Source organism: Macaca thibetana, chromosome 12 (assembly GCF_024542745.1).
Source record: "Macaca thibetana thibetana isolate TM-01 chromosome 12, ASM2454274v1, whole genome shotgun sequence".
NCBI lineage: Eukaryota > Metazoa > Chordata > Mammalia > Primates > Cercopithecidae > Macaca > Macaca thibetana.
The window spans coordinates 128068773-128082966 of record NC_065589.1 but is presented as its reverse complement, the minus strand read 5'-3'; the positions used below and the strand labels follow the sequence as shown (position 1 = coordinate 128082966).

Genomic DNA, 14194 nt, shown 5'->3' with positions numbered 1-14194 from the left:
CACAACTATCTCCTCTCAGTTTGTGGCTTGTTACTATTTTTAAGGGGCCTTTTGATGAACAGAAGTCCTTAATTTTAATATAGACAAATTTGTCAATCTAGTCCTATTTGGTGTATGTTGTCTGTGTTCTAGGAAATTCTTTCCAACCTCAGTCATAATGATATTCTTCTCTGTTATCTTTTCATGTTTTATAGCTTTCTTTTGACACGTATGCTGTTAATCCACCTGGAAATGATTTTTGTGGTACAGAGTGAGGTTGGAATCCAATTTCTTTCTTCTGTAAGGATAATCAATGGTCTCGGCACCATTCATGGAATGGGCAGTCCTTTCCCATGGACCTACAATGTCTGCTCTGTCCTTGAGTTTCTAGATAGTTGGGTCTGCATCTGGACTCTCTTCTTGCAAGAGGCACAATAATGGTCTCCAAAAGATGAAAAGATGGAATCTCCAGAGCCTGTGAATATGTTATGTTATGTAAGGAATTAAAGAGGAATTAAGGTTGCAGATGAAACCAGGGCTGCTAATCAGCTGACCTCAAAATAGGAAGATTATCTTGGATTATCCACTTGGGCCCAACACAGGTGAAAATATGAACTCTGAAGACGCATTTCACGCACTTCCTCCTCCGTAAGAGTCCCGTCTGTGACTCTTATCTCATTCTCAGGGAGCTTGAGCAGACAACCCTCATGGCAGGAAACACATCTCTGTACCCTGTGTCGGTCTGACTCCCCCCAGCTATACTCTGAGCTCCTTGAAGGCAGGAGCCATGACTTATTCGTTAATGTCAATGTTTAGGAAACGTTAAGTAAGTGAGTAAACAGACGGATGGAAGAAACAGATAAATGGTGATGAAACAGACAAAGAAACCGATGGAAGGATGAACACTTGAACAGATGGAAGCCGGGAGGATGACTGGGGTGGCGAATGGCAAGTTCCTCAAAGGTGGCGCCCAAAGGCCTGGCAGCGCCAACATCAGGAACACAGTTAAAGCTCCACATGCGTCCCCAGAACTGACCTGGGAAACCTCTGGGATATGGTTTGGATTTGTGTCCCTGCCCAAATCTCATGTTGAATTAAAGGTGTGGCCTGGTGGGAGGTAATTGGATCACGGGGGCAGATTTCCCCCTTGCTGTTCTCGTGATAGCGGATGAGTTATCATGAGATCTGATCATTTAAAAGTGTGTGGCACTTGCCGCTTCACTCACTCTCTCCTGCTGCCATGTGGAGAAGGTGCTTGCTTCCCCTTAGCCTTCTGCCCTGATCTGTTTCCTGAGGCCTCCCTGTCATGCTTCCTGTGAAGCCTGTGGAACTCTGAGCCAATTAAACCTCTTTTTTTCATAGATTACCCAGTCTCAGGTAATGTTTCATAGCACTGTGAGAATGGACTGACACACTCTGTCTCCGACCTGGAGGCAGTGGCCAGAGTCCAGCTTGCAAGCAGGAGCTGAGGGCCTTCTCCAAGTCCCTAGGAACACTCAGGATTTTTATTTCATTTTATGTTTAAAAACTTATTATGGAAAGTTTCAAAAGTACACAAAAGGAGAGAAAATCGTATAAGGAACCTTGTATATTCATTGTCCAGCTTCAACAATTCTCAACATGTGGCCACTTTTGTTTCATCATCTAATTCCACTCCCCACTAGATGGTTTTTAGGGCAAATCTAAGATACAATATAATTTCATCTGTAAACATCATAGCATATGTTTCTGAAACATAAGGATCCCATCTCTCTTTCTTTAAAAAACATAACCACGATCACATCTAAAACAAACTACAATCCATCAAAAGTTGTCAAATTGTCATACTTTCTCCCCTAGGGCCTTAAAATTCATTTTATTGGCTGGGTGCAGTGGCTTACGCCTGCAATCCCAGCACTTTGGGAGGCTGAGGTGGGCAGATCATGAGGTCAGGAGATGAAGACCAGCCTGGCCAGCATGGTGAAACCCTGTCTCTACTAAAAATACAAAAAATTAGGCAGGCATGGTGGCGCACACCTGTAGTCCTAGCTACTCAGGAGGCTGAGGCAGGAGAACTGCTTGAACCCAACAGGTGGACTTTGCAGTGAGCAGAGATTGCTCCACTGCACTCCAGCCTCGGCAACAGAGTGAGATTCTGTCTCAAAAAAACACCCAAAACACAAATAAAACATAAAACCGTTTTATTGTGAAATGATTTTAGAGTCACAGGGTATACCACTATAGTACAGAGGGCACTGTGCACTCTCCACCCAGTTTCCGTTAATGGTCTAGCTTTGTGTAAGTCCAGTATGATCTCGCAGCTGAGAACCGGACGTTCGTACAATGTGTGTGCATAGGCGTATGGCACTGTCACCAGTACAGATCTGAATAGCCACCACAGCAACCTGTATGTAGGCTTTTGAGGTTGGCTTTTTCACTCAGCCAAATGCCCTGCACTCTGCTGCTATGTGTATTCATACTTCATTCCTTTTTACTGTTGAGTCATATTCCATGGCATTCCATGGCATTCCATGCCACTGTTGGTTTAACCATTCATCTGTTTAAGGATAGGTGGATTGTTTCCAACTATTCCTATTATGAATACAGCTGCTATGATAATTCACGAGCAGGGGTTTGCATGAACATGTTTTCATTTCTCTGAGATAAATGCCCAGGAGTGTAATTACTGGGTCAGATGGTAGTTGACTACTTAGTTTTTTTTTTTTTTGTTTTTTTTTTTTTTTTTTGAGACGGAGTCTCGCTCTGTCACCCAGGCTGGAGTGCAGTGGCCGGATCTCAGCTCACTGCAAGCTCCGCCTCCCGGGTTCACGCCATTCTCCTGCCTCAGCCTCCCGAGTAGCTGGGACTACAGGCGCCTGCCACCTCGCCCGGCTAAGTTTTTTTTGTATTTTTAGTAGAGACGGGGTTTCACTGTGTTAGCCAGGATGGTCTCGATCTCCTGACCTTGTGATCCGCCCGTCTCGGCCTCCCAAAGTGCTGGGATTACAGGCTTGAGCCACCGCGCCCGGCCCTAACTACTTAGTTTTTAAGAAACTGCCAAACTATTTTCCAGAGTGGCTGTGCCATTTTACATTCCTGTTACTCTCGATGTCTGAGAGTTCAGTTTCTCTGAATCTTCAGCGGCACTTGGTATTGTCACTATTTTATATTTGAGGCATTCTGATAGGTGTGTAGTGGTATCTCATCATGGTGTCAGTTTTCATCTCCTGAAAGGCTGATGATGTTGAACATCTTTTCATGTGCTTACTTGCCATATATCCTCTTTGGTGAAATATCTCTTTATGTCTTTTGCCCTTTTTTTTTTTTTTTTTTTTTTTTTTTGAGATGGAGTGTTGCTGTCACCCAGGCTGGAGTGCAGTAGCGTGATCTTGGCTCACTGCAAGCTCTGCCTCCTGGGTTCACGCCATTCTCCTGCCTCAGCCTCCTGGGTAGCTGGGACTACAGGTGCCTGAAACCACGCCCGGCTAGTTTTTGTATTTTTAGTAGAGACGGGGTTTCACCATGTTAGCCAGGATGGTCTCCATCTCCTGACCTCATGATCTGCCCGCCTCGACCTCTCAAAGTGCTGGAATTACAGGCATGAGCTACTGCAGCCGGCCATCTTTTGCCTTTTTTTTTTTTTTTTTTTTTTTTTTAAGAGATGGGGTCTTGCTTTGTTGCCTAGGCTGGAGTGCAGGGGCACAATCATGGCTCACTGCAGCCTCAAACTCCTGAGCGCAAGGGATCCTCTCACCTCAACCTCCTGAGTAGCTGGTACTACAGGTTCACACCACCACACTCAGCTAATTTTCTGAAAAAACTTTCATAGAGATGGTGTCTCACTATGTTGCCCAGGCTAGTCATGAGCTCTTGGCCTCAAATGATCCTCCTGCCTCAGCATCCCAAAGTGCTGAGATTACAAGTGTAAGCCACCATGCCTTGCCCTCTTTTCCCTATTTACTAATCGGTGTTTTAATGTTGAACTTTGAAAGTTCTTTTTTTTTCCAGACCGGGTCTCACCATGTTTCCCAGGCTGGTCTGGAACTCCTGGGCTCGTGATCCTCCCACCTCAGTTCCCAAGTAGCTGGGATCACAGGCTTGTGCTACCACATCTGGCTCTGAGAGTTCTTTATATATTTGAGTTATTTGTCAGATATGAGGCTTGCGAGTATTTTCTCTCAGTCTGTAGCTTATCTTTTCATTGACTTAACTAGAGTTTTCATAGTGCTAAAGTTTGAAATTGTTATAATGTTCAGTTTCTCAAATTTTCCTTTTATGAGTCATGCTTTTGGTGTCATGTCTAAGAACTCTTTGCCAAACCCTAGTTCTCAAAGATTTTCTCTTAATGCTTTCTTCTAAAAGTTTTACATGGAAATCTATAATTCATTTTGTGTGTAGGTATTTTTTTTTTTGTATAATGTGTGAAGCTTAGGTCAAGGTTCATTTTCATCACCTATGGATGGTCTAATGGTATCATTTCTGGCATCATTTGTGAAAAGAATATCATTTTTCCACTGAATTGCTTTTGTACCTTTGTAAAAAATCAAAAGTTTTGATGAGCAAAGTAAGGACATTACTACCTATTTTACAGAAATAAAAATGATTATAAGAGAATACTATGAACTGTTGTATGCTAACAAATTAAATAAACCAGATGAAATGGCAAATTTCTAGAAACACATAATATACCTAAACTGACTCAAGAAGAAATAGGAAATCAGAATAGATCTATAATTGGTAGAGAAATTGAAGAGTAATAAAAAAATCTTCCAGTAAAGAAAAGCCCAGGGCCAGATGGCTTCTACCATCTGGTAGTGAATTCTACCAAATATTTAAAGTATAATCAACACCAATTCTTGTCAAGTTCTTCCAAAAATATTGAAGAGGAAGGAATACTTCCCAACTCACTCTGTAACATCAGTATTGCTTTGATAATAAACCCAGACAAAGAAACTACAAGAAAACTACAGAATAATATCCCTTACGAATATAGATGCAAAAATCCTCAACAAAATACTAGGAAATGGAATTCAACAGCATATTGAAAGGATTATATATCAGGACCAAATGGAATTTATTTCTGGAATGCAAGGATGGGTCAATGTAGGAGAGCAAATCAATATAATATACTAAATTAACAGAATGAAGGAAAAATACATGATTACCTTAATCCATGCAGAAAAAGCATTGACCAAGTTTTTGTGATAAAACATTCAATAAACTAGAAATAGAAAGAAAAGTCCTCAATGTGATAAAGGCCACATATGAAAATCTCACAGCTAACATCATAATCAATGATGGAAGATGGAAAGTTGTATCCCTAAGATGAGGAATGAGACAAGGGTGCCTGCTTTCTCCACTTCTATTCAACATAGTACTATAAGTCCTGGTGACAGCAGTCAAGAAAAAGAAATAAAGGACATCCACATTGAAAAGGAAAAATGAAATTATCTGTTTGCAGATGACATCTTCTTATATGTAGCATACCTTAAAGAATCCACAATAAAATTATTAAAGCTAATAAAATTCAGCAAAGCTACAGAATATAAATTAACACAAAAAAATCAGTTTTATTTCTGTGTATTTGCAATGAGTAACCTGAAAAGGAAAGTTTTAAAAATTTCATTACAATAGCATTAAAAAGAATAACATACTGGCTGGTCGCGGTGGCTCACGCCTGTAATCCCAGCACTTTGGGAGGCCAAGGCAGGCAAATCACGAGGTCAGGAGATCGAGACCATCCTGGCTAACACGGTGAAACCCCATCTCTACTAAAAATACAAAAAACTAGCCGGGCCTGGTGGCGGCGCCTGTAGTCCCAGCTACTCGGGAGGCTGAGGCAGGAGAATGGCGGGAACCCGGGAGGTGGAGTTTGCAGTGAGCGGAGATCCGGCCACTGCACTCTAGCCTGGGAGACAGAGGAGACTCTGTCTCAAAAAACAAAAACAAAAACAAAAAACCAAAGAATAAAATACTTAGGAATAAACTTAACCAAGGAGGCCAAAGATATGTAGACTAAAAGCTACAAAACATTGTTGAAAAAAATGAAAGAAAATCTAAAAAAAAAAAAAAAAAAAAAAAAAAAAGTCCCATGTTTATAAATTGAAAGTCTTAATATTTTTAAGACGACAATACCACCTAAAGCAATCTGTGTATTCAATGCATTCCTATAAAAATCCAATGACTCTCTCTTTTCTGAGACAGAGTTTCACTCTTGTTGCCCAGGTTGCAGTGCAATGGCGTGATCTCAGCTCACCGCCACCTCCGCCTCCTGGGTTCAAGTGATTCTCCTGCCTCAGCCTCCCAAGTAGCTGTGATTACAGGCATGCGCCACCACACCTGGATAATTTTTTTTTTTTTTTTTTTGAGACGGAGTCTCGCTCTGTCGCCCAGGCTGGAGTGCAGTGGCCGGATCTCGGCTCACTGCAAGCTCCGCCTCCCGGGTTCACGCCATTCTCCTGCCTCAGCCTCCCGAGTAGCTGGGACTACAGGCGCCCACAACCGCGCCCGGCTAATTTTTTGTATTTTTAGTAGAGACGGGGTTTCACCGTGGTCTCGATCTCCTGACCTTGTGATCCGCCCGCCTCGGCCTCCCAAAGTGCTGGGATTACAGGCGTGAGCCACCGCGCCCAGCCAATTTTGTATTTTTAGTAGAGACAGGATTTCTCCATGTTGGTCAGGCTGGTCTCGAACTCCCGACTTCAGGTGATCTGTCCACCTCAGCCTCCCAAAATGCTAGGATTACAGGTATGAGCCACCGTACCCAGCCCCAGTGGCATTTTTTTACACACATAGAAAAATTCATCATTGAAATTCATATAGAATCTCAAGGGATCCTGACTAGCCAAAATTATTTTGGAAAAAAAAAAAAAAAAAGAAGTTGGAGGACCCACATTTCCTGATTTCAAAACTTACTTCAAAGTCACAATAATCAAATAATGTGGAAATGGCATAAGGATAAATATACAGTCCAATGGAACTGAATAAAGGATCCAGAAATAAACTCTCCCACATGTGGTCAATTGATTTTCGACAAAGGTGCTAAGACCGTGAGGGAAAAGACAGTCTTTACAGCTAACAGTGTTGGGAAGCTGGATATCAAAATGCAAAATAATGAAGTTAAACCCTTACCTAACACATATAAAAATTAACTCAAAATGGACAAAGGCCTAAATATAAGAGTTAAAACTATAAGACACTTAGAAGAAAACAGGGGAAAGCTTTACAGCAGTGAATCTGTGAATAATTTCTTGGATATAAGACCAAAACCACAGGCAACAGGAAAAAAAATAAATTGAACTATATCAAAATTTAAATCTTTTGTGCATTAAAGGACAGTATCAAGAGAGAAAAGGCAACCCATGGAATGGAAGAAAATATCTGCAAATCATATATCTGATAAGGGAATAACATTCAGAAAATATTTTTGAAAAACTCCTACAACTCGAAAAACAAAACAAACAAAAAACTCAAAACCTAGCCCAACTCAAAAATAGGCAAAGGACTTGAATAGACATTTCTTCAAAGAAGACATACAAATGGTCAATAGTGTATAAATAAGGACATACGACATCACTAATCATTAGGGAAATGCAAATAAAAATCACAGTGGTATGCCAGTTCCTCCTTCGTATGGTCATTATAAAAACAACAATAACAAAATATGGAAATAACAATGGCATGTGGATTATACCACAATTGTTTAAACAACTGGTGGGCTGTACTTGTTTGGCACTATTTCTGCATTTTCTATTCTGTCCCATTGATCAATGTGTTCATCCTCCTCTCATACCAAACGGTCTTGTTTTCTGTGGGTATAAAATAATTCTTGAAATTTGGTAGAGTGGTTCCTCTGACTTAATTCTGTTTTTCAGAAATGTTTTAGCTATTCTTTTTTGTTTCCTCCCCTGGCCTCCTGTTTTAGCTATTCTTGTTCCTTTGCCTTTCCATATAAATTTTAGAATAATCTTGTCTATAGCTAGAAAAAAATCCTTCTGGGATTTTGATAGGAATTACAATAAACCTATGTATCAACTTGGAGACAACGGAAATCTTTGCTCTGTTGAATCCTCCCATCCACGAACAGAGTCTCTCTCCACATTTACATCCTCTTTGATTTCTTTCAATTCTCCACTATTTTAAAGCAAGTCCCAGACATCATGTAATCTGATCTGTAAATAGCACAGTATATGTCTTAAAAGGCAAGGCATCTCTTTTCCTTCCTCTCCCTGTCTTGCTGCTACACTTTCTTTTCTGGGGTATTTTAAAAGCAATGGTCTCTCTAGGGGAATAAAACAGATTTCTTGTAGGAGTCACTACTTTTCTTGGCTTTTTAGTAGTCCCAGCTGGGGTCTCAGCAGTTCACAAAATGATTGCTCATCTAGCCAATTTGCAGCCTGGGACAAAAGAAAAGCAAGTTGCAACCTGAGTCTCTCAGTACTTTTACTCGTCATTCTACATTCCAGCTCCCAGCACAGGGTGTGGGATTGAGGAGGTGTTTCCTGAGGGTTTCACAACGGCAGGAGCGAAGGTTGAGCAGGCATTCGTGGGAGAGGGAGTGAAGGTGAAGGTGTGCGAAGGACTCCGCGACTGAAGCCAGGAGACTCAGGCTCTGTGCAAACAGCCAGTGGGAGAGCCAGTCACTTGTCTGCTTAGAACCGGCTCAAACTCTCTTACAACGCAAGGCTACTTGCTTTGTGGGTCTCACACAGCTAATTCATAGGAAAGCGTTAAAGGATGGGACCATGCGCCCCATGGTGTCTGCAGGTGAGTAAATGAACAGAAACAACATGGCCCAGCAACACAAAGGCCAGTCTTGACTTTGGATTTTAAATTTTTATATCAGAAGACAAGTCAGCAGTCTCTGATCCATTCTGAAATTCCAACAGTGTTTAGACAGCAGAGCAGCTAAGAGCTCTAGATTCTAGATAAGTGCTCAGTGAGGGTGCCTTTGCCTCTGATGAACAGCAGCCAAACAATTCTCTGCTTCCCCTTTACAAGGGAAGGCCGGTAGCTCTGCCCACCCAGGGAGAGAGGCGGAGGAACGTCCTCCGTATGCATCGCTTTCCCACGCTGACCTACTGCCCTGGAAGTCAGTGGTTCTCAAAGTGTGGTCCCCAGACCAGCAGCAGCACTTAGGGAACTTGGTAGAGATGCACATTCTTGAGACCCCTCCCCAGACCCACTGAATCAGAAACTCTGGGGTGGGGCCCCCGGGTTGTGTCTGCATAGCCTTCTAGATGACCCTGGTGCATGCTCAACTTTGAGATCTACTGCTGTCCATCAAAAGCCATTAACAAAGTGAGTACTGACTTCCTGAGCTCTGCTCCAGCAAACGCAGGCAATGCAGTCTTTGACACGGCCTTGGGGCCCTTTGAGAAATTTCTCTCAAGAGTCTGGCATACGGTCTTGGAGTAGAAACAGGAATCTGGGCATGGGGGGCACTGGGCGGCGTGCAGGCGGCCTGGCTGTTCATCCAGCACCAAACAGTCAGGGGCCTCCAGTTTACATCTGTGCACTGGTTCATTGCTTTCTGAATTCACTCAAATGTATTTATCCAGAGCCCACTGGGTATATGCCACAGATACATGTGGGGTTCTGAGGATGCAATGTGAAGAAGGTGATGGGGGTCTGGCAGGAAATAAGGGAGTTAAACAAATAATGCTGCGTGGTGATGCTAGGAAACCACAGGCACAGGAGGTCCAACCAGGCCTGGGAGGTCCTGGTGGGGCATGTTGGGAGGGGCTGGCATAGCAACGGTGGTGAAGAGTGTTCCAGGAAACAGGGACAGCATCCAGCACCAGAAGCAAGAGGGTGGGGTTGCTCCCGGTCATGGAAGAACTGCAGAGTGGCTGGAGTAGAATGAGAAGCGGGAAGGAGGGTGAGAGGTGAGGCTCCCGGGGAGCCCTGGCATGCACGTGGTCCCTGCCCGGGCAAAACAGCAGGTGCAGGCTCCCCAGTGGGTCTGCGCTGCGGGACTGGGATATGTGTCCAGGTGTGGCCCCACAGGGGCCTCTCACTTCATCCTTGTGACATAAACAAGGAAGTCGAAATGATGTGTCCATTCTACAGATGAGGAAGCTGGGGCCCAAAGAAGTGAAGTTTCTTCACACAGCTCACAAGGAACCAAACCTTGCCGGCCGGCCAGGTCACTGGGCCGTCTGCACTGGACTGAGGTTGTTTATATTTTTAGTAGAGACGGGGTTTCGCGGTGTTGGCCAGGTTGGTCTTGAACTCCTGACCTCAGGTGATCTGCCCACCTTGGCCTCCCAAAGTGCTGGGATTACAGGTGTGAGCCACTTGCACCTATGCCAGCTTTTGTTTTTTAAAAAGATTATTTGTGATAGACTTGAAAGAACAGTTTTAGATTTACAGAACAACTGGTCAGCCAGCACGGAGTTCCCAGGCACCCACAGCAGGGCTCCCCGACCATAAGGTCTCACGCTATAGCAGGCACATTCGTCACACGGACGGAGCAACACTGACTCTGATAGTCACTGATATCCAGATTTTGTTCAGTTTCCTCAGTTTCTCCCAAATGGCCTTTTTCTGTTTCAGGATCCAATACCACATTGAGCCATCTCAGCTCCGGATTTTTAATTTTTAGGTTGTACAGAAGGCTCACCGAAAGCCTCAGCTCTGGAGAGCTTTGTTCCTTTGGCAGCTAGAAACTCTGAGCCATCTACAGTCGCAAGCGCGAATGCACTCCGCTGCGGAGACCTGCCTCTGGGCCCTGCTGGGAGAAACTGAACTTCTCTCAGGCTCCTTCATCTCCCAGTTCTCTTCCTGGTGGGGGGAAAATAACTTTTTCTGAGAACGTACAACCCTCCTTCTGCTGTGTGTAGGGCTCCAGCCCACCTGTGAGGCAGGTATCATTAGGTGCGCTGCACAGATACAGGCCCTGCAGCTCACACACACGTGAGACACACTGAGGTCCCTCAGGCACCCCGCAGCCAGGGCAGGGGAAAACTGCCCCCGTCTCTCAGTGCCCACCCCCCTCCACACCTTTCCTGCCCCGGGTCTCTAGCTCTTCTGCCCACACAAGGAGGACCCCTTGCTGCCCCCACCCTCCCTCCAAGGGCCCCTGGCTATTTGGTGCCGTCGTGCCATCTCACTGAAGGTAAGAGGAGCCTTTAGCCAAGAAAAGCAGTGACTCCTACAAGCAATCTGTTTCAATCCCCACCTCAGGGAGACCACTGCTTTTAAAATACCAGGGAAGAAAGTGTGGCACAGACAGACAGACCTTCTGTTTTAAGACATATACTGTGCTATTTACGGATCAAATTACATGATGTCTGGGACTTGCTTTAAAATAATGGAGCATTAAAGGAAATCAAAGAGGATCTAAATAAGGAGAGAGAGTCTGTGTTCATGGATGGGAGGGCTCAACAGGATGAAGATTTCAGTGGCTTCCAAATGGATGCATAGGTTGAATGCAATTCCTATCAAAATCCCAGCAGGACTTTTTCTCACCTGGGAAATCAGTCAAAGGTCAGGTCTTCATGTACAAGTAAGACTTTGTGGTCACAATTACTTTAAAAAGTAATTACACAAAACATGGCTGCGTCATGCTTTAGCAGTGAGTGAAGCATGGTTTCTGACACGTGGTAGCGTTATGTTAGGCAAATGTGAAGTGCCAGGGATGTGAACAGCTGTTCCTCTAAGTTTAGGTTGCTGCAATATTCAGGTAATCATTTCATTTTTCACTGAACAGAACCAGTCTGCAACTCAACACTTTAGATCATAGACTTTTGGAGTACAAACCCAAGGAATGCAGTATCGTTACCAAATTACAAGTTTTGGTAAATCAGTACAACACTGTATATAATATAATGAAGTTATGTCACATATTCCTTTAATGAAAATTTTCATTATTTTCACCCTAATGCTCTGCAATAAAATAAATCATGTCACGATTAACACTTTTCATTACAAAAATTATTTAAATACCAAACAAAACACCATCATTGTTAGTGGTAGATTATAGCTGAGCTAGTTATTTAAAACAAATGAGGCCAGACGTGGCGGCTCATGCCTGTAATCCCAGGACTTTGGGAGGCCGAAGCGGGCGGGTCACTTGAGCTCAGGAGTTTGAGAGCAGTCTGGCCAACATGGTGAAACCCCGTATCTACTAAAAATACAAAAATTAGTGGCGGCAGGTGCCTGTAATCCCAGCTGCTTGGGAGGCTGAGGTAGGAGAATTGCTTTAATCCAGGAGGTGGAGGTTGCAGTGAGCCAAGATCACACCACTGCACTCCAGCCTGGGCAAAAGAGCAAGGGTCCATATCACAAAAAAAAAAAAAAAAAAGGGTCCTGGCACAAATGCCTTGGTTCTTGCTCTAGAAATCTGTGATTTCACAGTGAAAGGCATCCCCACTCTGAGGCCTGTGGCTCGCAACTTCAGTATCTTCTGTCTGACACGGCCGGGCTTGGGTTCACTTTTGGGTATTTGGACATTTCTGCACTGCAGTCATTGAAAAGGCTTCCTATGGGTGGTCAAAGGAAGCTCTAGGCAAAGAAGTGACACCTGTCCCCCTGCCACACCAAGTGCCTCCTAGGCCCCTCAAGGTTAATATGCCCCAAGGAGAACTCCTGATCACCCACCCAAACCTGCTCAGTCACAGGCGTCCTGATCTCAGTAGCAGACAACTGCATTCTTTCAGTAGCTCAGAACAAAAATCTTGGCAAGGATAATTTTGGTTATCCTTGACACCTGTCTTTCTCTCAGTTCACATCCGTATTTATCATCAAGTCTCTCAGCTAGCCCTACTTTATTATCCAGAATCCAACCACTTTTCATCCGTCCACCACCAACCTCCAGTGCAGGCCCCGTATCTGCCCCCCTCCGCCCCCGCACTTCACAGAGTGACACAAGAACCTCCAGCTGGTCTTCCCTCTGCACCATATCCAGAGTGGTCCTTGGTAAACTACAATAAATCACATCATTTCTCTGCCTGAGATCTGCTTCACAGTGACCGTGAAAAGTCCTTACCACAGCGTCCAAAGCTTGCCGCCCATCTGGCCTCATTTCCTCTCTCCACCCCATCCCCGTCAGCTCCGATGGGCTCCTGACTGATCTCAGTTAACCAGTTTTGAGAGAAGCCACCAGGAACCACCAATGGGGGGATTGATAGCATGAAATGCTGTCCAAAGTGGCTGATACGGAAGCACATGCTTGAGGGCCTGACATTCAGGGGAGCTTAAGTCCTAAAATATTGCTGGAAACATGCAGGCTTCCCAGAAATTGCATTTTTTTCTCTTCTGCTACCATCCTTTTTCCTACCAACCTTGACACTGTCTATTCCAATGAATACATCCTTTAAGACAGATAAAACAAATTTGCTAAAGGCTCCTTTTCTCCGTTTGTCAAATATTTCCCATAAAATTCCTAGGCCTGGGCTTGAACACTGGTGAAACTTCGGAAAATCTGAGGGTGGGTGAAGGGGCTAAGGATGCAATAAAGGAGGCTGAAAAGGTCAGCTGTGCTAAAATGCCTGGACTATTTTGTTTTACTATCAAGAAAATATAATCTAAACCTTTTGGATTCAGGTTCAACAAACATTTTTGTTTACTCCTCTGTTGTGGAACTGTGTTATTTGATTTTTTTTTTTCTTTGAGACGGAGTCTCGCTCTGTCACCCAGGCTGGAGTGCAGTGGCCGGATCTCGGCTCCGTCTCCCGGGTTCACGCCATTCTCCTGCCTCAGCCTCCCAAGGAGCTGGGACTACAAGCACCCGCCACCTCGCCTGGCTAATTTTTTGTATTTTTTAGTAGAGACGGGGTTTCACCGTGTTAGCCAGGATGGTCTTGATCTCCTGACCTCGTGATCCGCCCGTCTCGGCCTCCCAAAGTGCTGGGATTACAGGCTTGAGCCACCGCGCCCGGCCAGGAACTGTGTTATTTGACTTCATTTCACAGAAGAGAAATTGTGCAGCATGGAAAGGCTTTACCAGCTCAGAGAGAAAACGGCAGCAGAATTCAGACACAGCCCTAAGCCCTGCGGCTTCAAACCTGTGTGGTTTCCAACACACACACATCTGTGCTCTAATAATTTACCTATCTCTTTTTTCCTAAAACCGTTAACTTGAAAATACCGTCCATTCTGGATCTGCTTTAAATACATAAACACAAGTCTGATTTCTAAAGTGGAAATACCTCTGCAACGCTAAGATGTAGAGCTCTGTGAGGACACGGCTTCAGCTTCCCTTCATTACGTCCCACGTGCACAACACAGTAAC

At 44.2% G+C, this 14194-nt stretch overlaps 1 protein-coding gene across 1 annotated transcript in view; it reads right to left on the bottom strand.

Moving 5' to 3' along the window:
• Positions 1 to 14194, bottom strand: part of ARHGEF4 (Rho guanine nucleotide exchange factor 4) — a 208447-nt gene that overhangs the window by 21686 nt on the left and 172567 nt on the right. The gene's annotated exons all lie outside the window — the stretch shown is intronic.